Here is a 15090-nt window from a genome sequence, read left to right on the forward strand (position 1 = left end):
GTTCTAATGGCAAATTAGCCATATAGAGCGCGTGGCCTTTTTATTTTGTACAATTGTAATGCGTTGATATCGTGTATTGCAATGCCCCTTTTTAAAATACTGCTCCTCAAAAACGTCGTCTTGATATTTGGTGGCATTATAGTGATGTAATATATCGTTTGAAGTCATTATGATATTGTACATATAATATATAATTACGTATCCATCTGAAGATATTTTTCTTTCTTTTGCTGCTATATGGTGAATATCTTACACTCTTTACAGACTGTGACCATGGTCACTACGGGGTCAGCTGTTCCTACACGTGTGGTCAGTGTAGTGGGTCATCTGATTGTCAGAAGGTTAATGGAACCTGCACACATGGATGTCAACAGGGTTACAGTCCCCCTTTGTGTAAAGGTGAGAATTGCATGAAAATGATCTAAACTCTATGCAGTTCTTTGTTGTGTCAACAGCATTACGCAAGTATTGTAAGGACGTGGGAGGGGTGACAAAGAAACTTGTTAAAGCGTCACTGACCAATGAAATTAAAGTATTTCACATGAAGGTAAGATAAAGCTATTATATATATGCATATATATAGTTGTGTACTTATTATTTGCTTGTTATTTCCCCCAAAGGAACCACAACGGTTATACTCATGTGAATGCTTACTAGGTTTTGAATATTTTCAGTGTGCAGTGATGGCTGGTTTGGCACCAACTGTAGTAAACAGTGCAATTGTCAGAATGAAACAGATGTATGTAACACGACCACCGGGAACTGTACAAGTGGCTGCCGTGCTGGGAAGACAGGGGTTGGATGCCAGGACGGTGAGATGACGCTGCTTCATGGACAAGAGAAACATACATTATGTTGAGGCTGATTTGCTATAGATCGATATTAGAAAACATGATCGGTGTGAAAACATAATTTGCTTGAAAACAACACAATATTCCCCCCTCAAAATAAGACGTCCACATCGCACTGGCATGCCTTAAGCTTACACAACATGGTGAACATTATTACCCCGAATAACGAGAATCGGTCTATGAGGCGCTAGAAGGTTGACAGGTATATTTTTATTGAACATAACATACTGTTAAAATTTATGTGTATAAACATAGACTGAATGAACGTTGATCTACGTCCCATACTTTATCACCTGTACAGATTGTGGCCAGGGTCAGTATGGGGTCAACTGTTCCTCCACGTGTGGTCAGTGTCGCGGGTCGACCGACTGTAAGAAAGATGATGGAAACTGCACACAGGGATGTCAAATAGGTTACCTCCTCCCTTTGTGTAAAGGTGAGAAATATCTGTTACTGACGAAAAAGGTGTCATTTGGGGTGGCGGAATTATTCAAGTAATACATTCGTGTTAATTTGCCATTAACAAAATGTCAGTACTTTTTTCAAAAGTAGTTGCCAGATTCAGATTCTACTACTTTAATACTAAAATTGATTAGACTTGAATTAGTCGACTATTAGCAACTTTCCGAAGCTTTACTTTGTGGAAAAATGAAATTACCAGGGAAAGCCTCAAATATTAATATGAAGAAAAAGACACAATACCATGACAACAGCAGAAGAAGTCCAACGTTGTGGCATTGTTAGCTGTTCCCGGTCATGGATACTATGTGCACACATCCTTGAGTAATCTACAGTAAAGTCGTCGAAGCTAACTGCATTGTAGAAACAGTTTGACAGAACACATGATTTGGGAACGGTTGGCTGGTTGGTTGGTTGGTTGTTTGGTTAGCGCCACACTCAGCAATATTCCAGCTATATGGTGGCGGTCTGTAAAAGATCGAGACAATCCAGTGATCAACATCATGATTACCGATTCACCCAAGTGGGATACGATGACTTGTCAACCAAGATAGCGAGCCTGACCACCCAGTCGCCCTTTACGACAAGCCTGGGTTGCTGAAGATCAAATGTAACCCGGATGTTCACGGGTAATTTGGGTAAGGAGGCTAGACCTTGGCTTCAACTACTCAGGCGCTAAACAATCTCGACAAATTCGCCAACACATGATGTTTATCGACATTGCAAACACAAAAGTAAACCAAAAGGTCTACACACGTTTTTGTGTCTGCACTCATTGACATCGAGTACGGGTACAGCAGTGAAATGTCATCAGCCGGCCGTTTCGGCTGTCTCCCATGGTAGTATCTGGAACTGTTCATTTGTGACGTGATTCGGACTTTATGTCACAATATGATTTTCATGACGTCATCACAGCTGACGACGTAACAATACAATGGTGTGAGCAATGTTTGTATGTATTATACGCAGCGAATTTCCAGGAATCGAATACCATTTGATCACGTTTCTCAACCAATCAGATTAAAGAACACAGTGACTTTTGGTTTACAATGATGATTAACAGACCTTTAAAGGGGGCATGAGATTCTACTTTCTCAAAAGACGATCTGTGAATACCCAATTTCCTTTTTCAGTATAATATTATACCATATGGGTTACACAATGTATCACTGACTGTCTTCATGCATGTTATACATGCACATGCATGGCGATTTCTAAGGTCTGGTTGATTGGGCATTTGACCTCGGATAAGGTGAACCTGTCTAGAAGCAATGGACTAAGGTTATGCCAGGTTACTTTGTGTCATGGCTGAATGATGAGTCGTTGACAAATGTTGAGTGTGAATAAGACTTTCCTAATGTGATTGATTTCTTTTTGAAAAATGGTGGTAAATGTTTTCGACAATTTTGTATCAAATGTTATGTTCGCAAATCATGTCTCCAAACCTAAAGAAGTAATTGTTTAATCCTACAGTGAACCTTTGAACAGGTCCCTAATGTATGTAATGTGTCCAATTTGACAACTGGTTGTTCTTGATGTAAGTTGAATATTTCCATGCTATAAAATATATTTATGTACAAAGTCCAACTCAAAATTGGCTCGTTTGACACGGTTCTTTAGGAGTCTGTTGTGGAAAATGGACCATGAACACTCAATACTCCACATGTTCATCACCACAAGAATTGTTGTAGCTGAATGACAAGAAGTGTCTTCAGTCAAGTTGTCCCCTTTTGTGTGGTTACTCCTGAAACCCCATTGCTTCCACTTCACTGAATAGTATTACTCAACTATTATTAGAAAGTAAGATAACAGATTTGGAAATTTAAAGGTATTTCAATATCTCGGCTACTTTTTTAAAGAGTATGTAAGCGTTCATTCTTCCACCATATTTCAAATGGATATACATTTCGAACGTGTTCATTCTAATTCATCCATATTCCGGAGCAGAAGACAATATCAAATTGTTAGTCCTCCTATATGCAGGTCTCAGTGACACGCAATATATGAAATCCTTCATGGTCAATAATATTTATCATTTATATGAAGAATTAATGGCTGATTACATTTTCCAACAGCATGTGTTCCGGGAAAGTACAATGTAAACTGTTCAGCCACCTGTGGTCACTGCAAGGACGGTCCTGGGTGTGACCGGTCAACTGGAAACTGTGAAATGGGGTGTTTGCCAGGCTACGCCCCACCACTGTGTGTGTGAAAGGTTGGATGTGTGATCGTATCATATTTACCCAAATTCTTAAACATGTACATTAAACATTATTACCAAAATAATGACAAATCTTTGCACAACCTTTTCTAAATTCTTTTCAAATAGTTTGATAATATGGGCATAGCATGAACTCGTATACAAAGTGTTGATTAATCACAGTTCGGAACTAACCTATTCTTTGAGCACCAGGCACAGGGCAACGTTAGCGCCTAGGGAATTAGTTTACTCACAGAAACCGTCTTCTGTTGAAACCTGTTGGGTTTCAGAATGTGGAGACTACACGTACGGTCTGAACTGTTCTGGTGTGTGCAGCTGTCTGAACCAGTGTGAGGTGTGTGACAAAGTCACAGGGGAATGTGGAACTGGGCACCAGACGACAACAACAACAATAACACCAGCAACAGAAACAACAGAGCAATGTCAATGTAATTGCTATCAGGATAATATATACCCTGACATTTGTACAAAAAAATCACTGTCAAATTGCCTGCAGCTATCTGAGCCAGTGTTCAAGGTCAGACAGCAACATAATTCGCCGATTAATATGCTGACGATATACTCTTTGCCATATATACCTCTCCGTCGTCTAAATACCATGATCAAATTCTGAGCGGACAATTCATATCTGAGTGTCTAATTGATAAGAATTCATTTTGTATAGAATATTATTATCGCCTTAATCCAAGACACAAAGACTTTAGTGCCTTCATTAGGAAATAGGCAATTAGAAATTCACGTTTGCATAATCAATGTAAAATAATACTGATATTAAGGACATGTGATACTTGCTAGAATATTTGTGTTGTTAGATGTTGCGATGCGTTTTGGTGAAATCTAAATCTAAAGACGTTTTTTATCACAATAACAATACTAATCCCGAACACATAGGCATGGCATCTAGTGCTTCATGTGTCTCATGATGAAAAATCACGTGTCAGTTTCATAATTAAACCTTGATACAGATGTGTTCCTTTGAAGGTTGAGCACCTCTTGCAAGTGTGTTCATATCAGTTTGTGTTTTCCAACAGGTACTGCGAGTCCAGTCAAAGCTGATGATACAGGCAATGCAACAGGTAAGACTAACTGGGACAGGTGCGTGATTGATACTTAATGTGTCTTCACACAGAGGACAATGTAATTGATTTTCACATTATACTTATATATATATATAATCTACGTAAACCGCTATCTACACCGACAGAACATTTAAGAATTTATAGAATAACTCCTCCCACTGTTTTTCAGACGTTTGCTTCATCGTCGTATGTTGCCTAATGGCGTTGTCTCTTGTTTACTCAGCTGTAGCAACAACACTTATTGTCAGGTAGAGCTACCTCTGTTGTCATTTGTTGAGGGAAAGAGTGTATGATTGTGAGAGAGAAAGAGAGAGGTGTGAGAGTGAGAGAGAGAGAGACAGTGTGTGGGAGAGAGAGAGAGAGCGAGTGAGAGAGAGAGAGAGAGACAAAGAGAGTTGAATATGAAAACAAATATGTTCTCTAATCCACTGCATTCGGGGAGGTTTTGAAAAAGCTTTTTCTTGCATTACCGTCAGAATAAACTTTATATAACTGTACACTTTAAACGTTAGCATTCACATCACCAGAGATTGATTACTTCACAATATCAAAATTCTTACTCTCTGAACTTGTATATGAGAAAAGCGATGTAACCAACTTATTCTATATCTTTCAGACTTCGACAACAACAAGCCCAAACCAAAGCTGAACTTGAGAAACAGTATATGTCACTGGAAACTCGGGGGGAATCATCTGTCTATGACGTCATTGCAGGAACTCATACATACTGCAATGACGTACAGCCTGGGGGCTGTGATTATGAAAACACCAACATGCATGTCACGAATTCCTTATAGATACCAATATCATCCACGCGGCTCAGGGAAACATATGTGACTGATACAGTGACATGCCATTGGAATACATTTTGGGGTACATGAAAACACTCTTGTGGCTTCGGTGGAATTACATTTTTAGTTGGCTTTCACATGGAAGGGATGCACACTCTGTTCACGACCGCTTCTGATAACGACAATGATGCACAATGCATCTCATTCAACTCATCTTTAGTTACACATCTGGTACTCGTCATATATAGCTGTAAGAGGCAAATAACGGGATCGGGTGGTCAGGGATGCTGACTTGGTGGATGCATGTCATCGTATCGCAATTGTGATAATCGATGTTGATGATGTTTGTCACTTGATTGTCTGGTCAAGACTCCATAATCTACAGACCGTCGTCATATAGATGGAATATTGCTGACTGCGGCGTTAAAAAGCGAACAAACAAACCATATACTGCCTGAATATTGACATATGTGCAAGTAAAAGCAATCAGGCCTCATAGGTTCAAAACGCCATTTAACTGGCAGCAAATATATGTCAGAGGCAGGTGCCAGTGGTAGGCCAGAACATGCCCACTATTTCGCGAAAACCAGTGCTGTATTCATATAATTATCGCCCAACCTTACCTTTCAGATGTTATCCGTTTCTTTGGAAAATCGAGATTGCTTGCTCTCAGACAATGACATTTAATATTTACTGAATATAAATATTTTTCTATATTCAATTTATCATACTGAGTTACATTTGCAGTAGGTTGCTGTTTGTTCCCTGTGTATCACTGTATCGGCAAGTACAGCTATCATCAATGCAGTGCTCGCTATGACTGTTTTATGTGGACACTGGTATGTAGCTTACTCCAACATGCATCCCGTGCCATTTAAAAACATATCATATCTCACACAATAATTACTCTACTACGCATCTTGTGCCATATAAATACATATCATACCTCAATGGGTAATCACTTCACAACGCATGTCGTATCTTATACATACATATCATACACTCACTGGGTAATGTTTCCAGAACGCATGTCGTATCACATAAAAGCATATAACTCAGGGGTTAAGACGTCTCATATTATATCAATATATATCCTAAACCACTGGGTGCCATGGTTCATTCGAGTATTTTGATGTTACTCCTTTCACTGCATGAACTACATCACCTTGGTTGACGTGAGACATTTCAGGCGACAATTGTGCCCTTTTATGACCCAAGCTATAACAGACGAAAGCTTTGTGACGTATGTTACTGTACCAATACAAGGAGTCATGAAGTGATGTTTAACTTTTCTCAGTCGGGAAGCGGGTGTGTCTGAATACTTACAGTTTGTCAACGCGTAGTTACGAAGCAGGTAGTGATAAGAAAATAGCAAAGGCGTTTTACTTCATCAAAACACATAGCAGCCCCATGATGTTTCCTTGTTCAAAGGTTTCAGCTTTGTTTGAACGTCTTAGATTAGGAGATGTCACAAACCGGATGTTCAAAGTTACGTTCAAACTTATATGCGTGCACTATTCTGAGGATCAATTCACTTATAATCTGAAATTATGAGTTTACGTGGGTAAATGTATTGATCATTAATAGTCTTTATATAAATCCTAAATTTGAATCTGCATTAGAATATATTCTCTTCACAATATGGTGTATCGCAATAGCTATGATTTGTGTACACAGCTGATGATGCATATAATATATACAAACACAGGCACCCATTTTATTCTTTGTAAATACTAGCACTACTTCGTTACATTCTAGTCACAACGACGCATGCAAAATGTGGTATAATGGAATTAACATATGCTATCCGGTTCCAAGTTAACAATCCTGATCATTGTTCAATAGTGATATTCTAAGGACTGGTTTTATTTAACGGGTTAGTATAAGGATAGGTATTTTCAGTTTTACTTACTAACTTACTTACGTTTACAAAATTTAGCATAATAAGGAAGGAAGGTGTACGAGACTTCAGAAAAACCTGCTCATATTAATGCAATATTGTATATGTCCCAAAATACTACCATAAACTTAATGAATAAACTCTATATTCCAGGACTTCATTTGTCTCTCAAAAATGTCCCATGAAACAGTTTAACAGCAACACCTCATTTAGGAAGACACGTGATACCTAATTCAAGAACACCTTGCAACACAAATGCCAAGTCATAGCCATTTCAAGTGTAATGGCAGTACACTTGCCCAATTCAGTTCAACATTGAAATAGAAAGCCCTTGGATAACGCGTCCGCTGAACACTGATCGATATAAGAAAATAGAGCTGGATATTGCCCTGATTCTCATATTGCGATATATTGCAATACTTTAAGAGATATTGCATATTGTGATATATTGACTTTAAGGTTTCTGCCCACGTGCGTGCATCATAAATTCATAATGAACTCTCCCCAAAAAAGTGGAACCTGAACTTTCAATTCGGATAAGAAGTATAAGCTTTACAAACTTTTCAAAAACAGACATCTTATGAACGCACCACCATTTCTCTTTATCACCACCCCTAAACACAACGCACGTGCACAACACAGTAGCCCCATCATACACGTGCATGGGGTGTCACTCTTGATTTAAAAAGGTTTTCAAGCAGGACGATAAATCACTGTAGACCATTAATTTTGACAATCATCTTGCATCACACGGTCGTTAGTGTTTGCTTTTAGCTGGTTTTTGTTTTGTTTTTTGTTTTTGAAAATGAAAATCGCACATGCAAATTTCACGTCATAAACCAATCACCTTTCTAGAGCGACTACTGTACAAACCACTATGGTCAAACGGAAGTGCAAATGGTGATGCGCTCTCTAAACATGCATTATTATCATATCAACATTGATTGACTCCGATCTATCTCCCACTTTTTCAGTCGTAGATTAAAATAGGGTTCCCTACTTTTATGAGTATAGCCCTCTGTGTACGACATCCTTTTCTTAGTTGCTGTTACACCATGCTTTCACGCTCCCCGTTCCCATTATGTAATGGCTGTTTGACGATGGTTAACACATAAATAAAATGATATAGAGTCTTAATATGGAATGTGTAATTGAAGTATTGCAACAGAGTTTTGGGAACATAATGATTAAGGTAATAGTAAGGCTGTGACGGGGTTTCACTCTCACGTAGCTAGAGTCTTCCTAAAAAGGTCTTGTTAAGACAACATTGCACTATGGCTAGGTGAGAGATGCGAGCCAGGTAAGTAGCATTAGCCACTGAAGCGTGAGCCTTTGTTCTAGGGCTTTAATTTATACCTAAATTGCGACACGATTGAAGATGTATGCAAGTGTGTGTGTAGTGTAAAGGGTCACATGGAACCAACATATCAAACATAATTAAAACACAATTATCACTTATTCATGACATGTAATATGCATTGCTGATTATGAAAAAACATATGAACAAATTATAAGCGCACAATTGCAAATCAAAAGTGCAATATTTTGTACTTGGGTTTACTTCCGTCGAAACGAAGCAACCTGGATACCGAACCCAGTCAGAACGGGTGGGTGAGCACTCAAGTGTAACGACTGGTTCATTTGCCGATGCCCTCACGGCTCATTGTGTGTGTGTCTATAGAGATGTTAGGTTTTGTAAATACATGCTCATTTTTTGAGTATAACATTTTGTAATCAACAGACCTCATAACATGTCACGTGTACAAGTATCACACCTGCCTGTCTGTGTAATTACATAATGTGACTGAGACCGAACTCGGTCCATAAATCAATGCGTTTTGTTTATGGTGTATAGCCTGATAGGTGTTAACTTCCAATTGCATGTGGTCAGTGATCGAAGTTGTGTATTGAATATTGTCATTAGCAGACAGGCAGGCAGACACATAAGTGTCAATAAAACTGACATTGAGTTTTTTCTGTGACAACGACATATCTATATCACAGTTAGAAATTCTGTCAACGCTAAATAATGACGCTTTTAAGTATCGAACTGAGAAAGTGACTCGGTAAGAAGAACGTGTGGTGAAATAGACAAATGAAATTATATAAACAGTTAAATCGGTAATCTACTGTCATCACATATAAAAAGCCTTCACTGAGTATTTACTGCCAGCGAAGGTTTTCCTCACTGGCTGACACATAGCTGAGTAGATGTAGATCCTAACAAGGTTCTTTTATGTTATGAGTAGATTATTTACTATTTATTCTGATTAGACTACTCCTGCTCACGACCTTATAATCCGGACATCCCGCTTCCAAGCTGCGCGAACCTATTTCACTACGCATGTGCTATGAGCGCAGCCCAGCGCAGCGCAGCACAGCTGTTGAAACCACTTTTCACCCCAAGCGCTGGGGTGTATTTAGTGAATCGTTTGAACTCTGATTTCGCGGGGTTTTTCATCGCGTTATTTTTAACTTTATAAGTTGAATTTGCATTTTTGATGATTTGTATCTGTAAGTCCATACCGAAAGGTATCAGAATCTGCAAAGTTGTGTTTTACGTTGGTTGCATGTGACCTTTAAACAATATTTATTCTTGTACCACTAGTAGTGTACAGTGGGATTGACAAACAGTGTTTCCCCTATATTAATTCTCTCCCAAACTAATACATAGTATAACAGTCCTTCAAAGATTAGAAATGCAGTGTCCATGTTGCTGCATCCCAGTCTAATACGACAATGTAAAATTTGGTTATATATCAATCCATAGTTCTGCAAAATTTCTGTGTCCACTAGGCTGTCCCACCGCCAAGTGCCACTAGAGAATTGGTCCATACAGCAATAAATATGTGAGTGGAATTTGTAAGTGCAATAGTTAAAATGTTATCTTGTCGTACACGTGTTGAGTGGTATTGGTACTGTTTATCACTGTTAAAAAGTGGATGCTAACATACATAAATAGGGCTTGACTTAAGAACTGGTTCTTAACAAGCAGCAAAAAAACCCATGACTTTGGAACCAATTGCTGGCTTTGTGAATAGGCTAGGATTTAGGAGTGGTTACTAGCACTCAATAAATGTGGTGTCCGTACATCTACATCTTTTGCACCAAGCATATTTTTATTTACATTTTCTGTAAAATGTAAAGAAATTCAAATAATACCATATCAATGTATCTCACTTTAATTAATTTAACTAATCTTACAAACTGAGCATTTCCTAATCATGACCATTTTGTTGATACAGACAATGGCTCAGCACACGTAAAATGAAAAATGTAAAGAAATTCAAATAATACCATACCAATGTGTCTCACTTTAATACAAAATTCACGAATTTCACTAACTGAGCATTTTGTTGATACAGACTATATGGCTCATCTGGACATGCGTTATCAAAACACTAACCCTGGTCAGCCAGATCCCACTCTGGCTATATGAGGGACCTGTTTCGACAGAATCTGGCTAAGTGAGAGGACACCGTGACGGATAACCCGAATACCCGGGACGGGTGGGTAATGAGTTGCATCCGGGTACCCGTTTCAATACCCGGACCCGTTATGATCATGTGACTAATAGATTAAACAATGTAATATGCTATTCTTTCATGATTAAAAGGCTGTATTGTCTTTGTAGATTTAAACATAATTACAGTCACCTCTTTTGAAGATGGTTACGATCTTGAAAAACTCGAACTTTATAGACCCCGCGTTGAGGAATATATTGCGATTTTCTTACAAATTTGATGTCAGAAATTAACATAATGGGTATCCGGGTAGGGTGGGGTAATAGTGGGTGGGGTACATTTGGACCCGTCCCAGCCCTAGGTAATAGTATAATAGGATTTTCATGGCCAGTGTTGTTTGCTTCAACAAAATGCACTTCAAATGTCTTCAGTGCAGTAAGTAATTATTGTTACTGCACGTCAGTGATTCATTCAGATTCAGATACAACTTCAATATAAACATGTGTTGACATGAACTATTGCAAAATGAAACAAAACATGATTTCGGTTAACTACTTGAGCTTAAAATCCCATGTTACCTTCACTTACTAAGATCCGTGACTAGAATGTCATTATACAGTCCTACAAAGTTTATAAGTCTTAGGTCTTTATGCTAAATTGATGACATATGACCGGTTATGAAACAAACAAAAATAACAAAATACTGTGAATTGTGAAATGGTCACTCAGAGGCTCTACTAATAAGTCCAAAAACAAAACTGGTCCATTTGAGGCAACTTAATTCCTCCAAACTGTCACATATGAAACCACTGAAACCCACAAAACTTAAAGCATTTGGTAGAATATTGGGTAGTTATTGAGCCACTAATAACGACACTTCCATTTGTAAAATGTTGCATGAAACCAACAGAAATATAAGTACAATAATTGTGGCACTTTTAGAGCATATTTTGTTGCCATGGAAATCAAGGGCAGATAATTCAAAGGGAGTTAACTCTGAATGACCCAATATATTGTCATATCGCGATAATCGTATTGCGAGATACTGTACCGCTATATACCGGTTTACCGGTAATATTGCACAACCCTATAAGAAAAGTATGAAACAGAACATCCCACGCCTGTCTAATAAAATAAAATTATAAGTTCTTCTGTTTGAATTACCTTGACCTTCACATTTCACCAAGAACTCCATGGGCACCATGTTCAGGCACAAAATATATGTTCAGACTACCAATGACATTATTCCTTTATTCAATCCTATTTCGTTTCCTTATACCGAATCATTGAGACCAATACACGTATATGTTGCAATCATATGGTGTTCAAATATATGTTCCGTGCTAACGGTTGTGTGGAAGTTGCAGGGACCTACGTAATTTCCTAACCAAGGTTCGACTTAACCGAAGATGTTGTGTAAAGAATGCACGGGGAGGAACCCAACTTGCACTTCGAGATAACCTTACGTTCGACACATCAAAGTTAGTGTCAGACTATATTTACAAAACATTTTATGTGTTAATAATTATCAACATGACTTTGAAATTGGACACAATCATGTCATATTATGAATACTGGTGTACAGGTTAGAGCGTCTGCCCCCGTGCGTCATACCAAAAGACGTTAAAATGTGGTACTTGTTGGTTCCTGCCTGGCGCTCGGCATTAATGGGTACAACAAGGACTGGTCGGCTCGGAGTCAGTATAATGTGTCTGAGTGGGTATTCATGCTTCACTGCGGCATGGTATCTCAGTGGGCTAGCACTATAAAACCAGCTTAAGTCTGGGCTAGTACAAGCAGCCGCACATACACATACACACGCATGCACGTCGTCATATGAGCGAAATATTCTCAAGCACGACGTTAAACCCAATTTCACCTCACCTCACCTCCTATAATGCTAATACAATAGAATTACGACAGCTGGAGGCAGCCAGAATAGTAACAGGCTTAACCAAATTTTCATCACGTCAAAGCCTATATCATGAAACTGGGTGGCAACCTCTAGCGCATAGACGACACGTCGACTTACCTGTACATATGTATAAAACAATTAATAATCAATGTCAATCATATGTTACCGATCATATACCACCATCTGTGTTAGAAAACACCAAATATAATCGCTGGAATTGTCACAACTTTGTCATACCTTTTGCACGGACATCCGCGTTTAAAAGATCCTATATTATAGATACATATATTATGTCAATGGAATAGTCTAGCGGCAAAAGTAAGTCCGTCGGTATCTTCTTTTAAAACTGTCGCATCGGAGCAATCCGCGTTGTTGCCCCGACATACTAGTATTACAATTGCGATAAGAGATACACAAATGTATTGCACACTAGATTGAGGCATAGTTGCAGCACATTAAATTCCGACCTGTTTCGGGTTAACTTATCTGATATTATTGCCTGTCAATGTGGCGCGCCATGCGAAAATTCATTTAATTTCTTTTTCGAATGTACTTTATATGATGACTTCAGAAAATTGCTATTCTCAGATAATTTTATATTTGGAGGACACTGCACACTATCTTATTCGGTGACCCTAAAGTAAACTATTTGATGAATAAAAATATATTCCTGTCTGTAGACAAGTATATTGAATCTACAAACAGATTCGCCAGCTAATTGTTTCCAAACTGTTGTTATAGTTCTGTCTATATATACATGATGTATTGTATAGAACTTGCAAATGTATGAGATGCACACTTTTCACACTGTATATTTCACTGTCAGCACTGTATATATCCTGTAAAACACTGTATAATTTATCCTGTAAAACACTGTATATATGTATATCAACACTGCATATGTTTCCTCCATGTCAAGCTTCCACTGTAAATTGTATCAACTGCACACAATGTCAATTTTATTATGTAATATCATGTTCAACTGTATTTAGGGATAAAAAAAGGCGGCCATAAGTGGTGCACTTGTGCCTAATCCCGTTGTCTTTTGGACAATAAAATATGTTTAAACCAAACGGCATGAAAATGGTAGATGATTTTCCTGTGAATATTTTGAAAATATTCTCTTTCTTTAGTATTCCACTTCTCCGTGACAGTCAAGATAACATATTCTGTGAATGTGATTATCTCTGAAGTAAAAGGACATGTCGAATATTCATCAATAGTTCGTGCGTGTTAGTTTTTCGTCGCTTTTAGCAATATTCCAACAATATCACGGCGGGGGACACCAGAAATGGGATTCACAAATTGTACCCGTTCATATCCTTAAATTACAAATTATATCATTTTACAAGTGTCATGTGTGTGTGGCAGAGTGACTACACATTTTATCGTTGATGTGTGCCGTCTACATTGACCTCGTGTTGTGATTTACTTCCTTGTTTAAAACACACTGACCTGGTGTGATTCAGACGAAGGCTGCACAAAAGGTAAGTCTCTTCCTTGTAATTATTTCTCAGCACCAATCTCAGGTGTACCAAAGGTGGTCTCAGACCTGGTACAGGTCACGCTGACATGGAGGTATCACGCCGTGATATACCTGAAGTATAGTCCAATGTGTTAAAATTCAACATTACCGTCATTCTTATTCACTTAGCCTGACAATACAACATCTGGCATAGCGATAAACATATTTCATTTTCTTCACAGTATTATGCATTAACTCGGTGTCTGACGGAAGAGTTTGCATGTGATTGAAATTACACTGTGTACATGACAGAATAAGAAACAAATAAGTTACATGCAATGAAACCAACTATTGGTTACACCTACTTGGGTTGTCAGTCCAGATTTGAAGAAGTCATTATGCGACGATGTCGCATTGGCCATACGCGTTATACTCACAAATACTTGTTAAAAGGTGAAGATCCTCCGTTTTGTACCCCTTTTGATGAGAGAGTCACGGTCAAGCATATCCTGCTTGACTGTGTTGAATTCTCCATCATAAGGGATAAATATTTCAGTGTGAAAACAGTTAAGGATCTTTTTACTTCTGTTAATTCTCATTTAATTATTGGTCTTTACAAGAAACTGATTTGATTGATGAATTCTCATTAATATGTTCTGTAGATAGATGTATTTAAAATGATTGGTAGTTTAGATTAGTAACTTAGATTGTTAGTGGCTGTACCCTCAAAGGGGTTGAAGTAGTGTAAAATGATTGTCCTCCTGAGAGGGTACATAAGTCCCAATGCATTCACAGTAAATTTAAACCTACTACTATTTTAAATCGTAGTATATATGTTATTTTAATCTATGGCTAGATTTATCTTAATTGCTAACGGCTGAATGGATGGTGTAAATCCAGCTAGGGTCCGTGCAGGTAGCAAGAGTACTGTAAGTCCCCATGGTC

General features: G+C 38.2%; 1 protein-coding gene and 1 long non-coding RNA gene across 3 annotated transcripts in view; both read left to right on the forward strand.

The window, feature by feature from the left end:
- LOC124286196 (multiple epidermal growth factor-like domains protein 6) overlaps positions 1–15090 on the forward strand; it is a 62817-nt gene that overhangs the window by 25246 nt on the left and 22481 nt on the right. The window lies entirely within an intron of this gene.
- Positions 4557–6770, forward strand: LOC124286198. The gene is made up of 3 exons (XR_006900976.1): positions 4557–4607; positions 4780–4858; positions 5227–6770. It is a non-coding gene; the product is annotated as an uncharacterized LOC124286198 (long non-coding RNA).

This window comes from Haliotis rubra, unplaced genomic scaffold (genome assembly GCF_003918875.1).
Source record: "Haliotis rubra isolate DU_JTF1 unplaced genomic scaffold, ASM391887v1 Scf378, whole genome shotgun sequence".
NCBI classification, from domain to species: Eukaryota; Metazoa; Mollusca; class Gastropoda; order Lepetellida; family Haliotidae; genus Haliotis; species Haliotis rubra.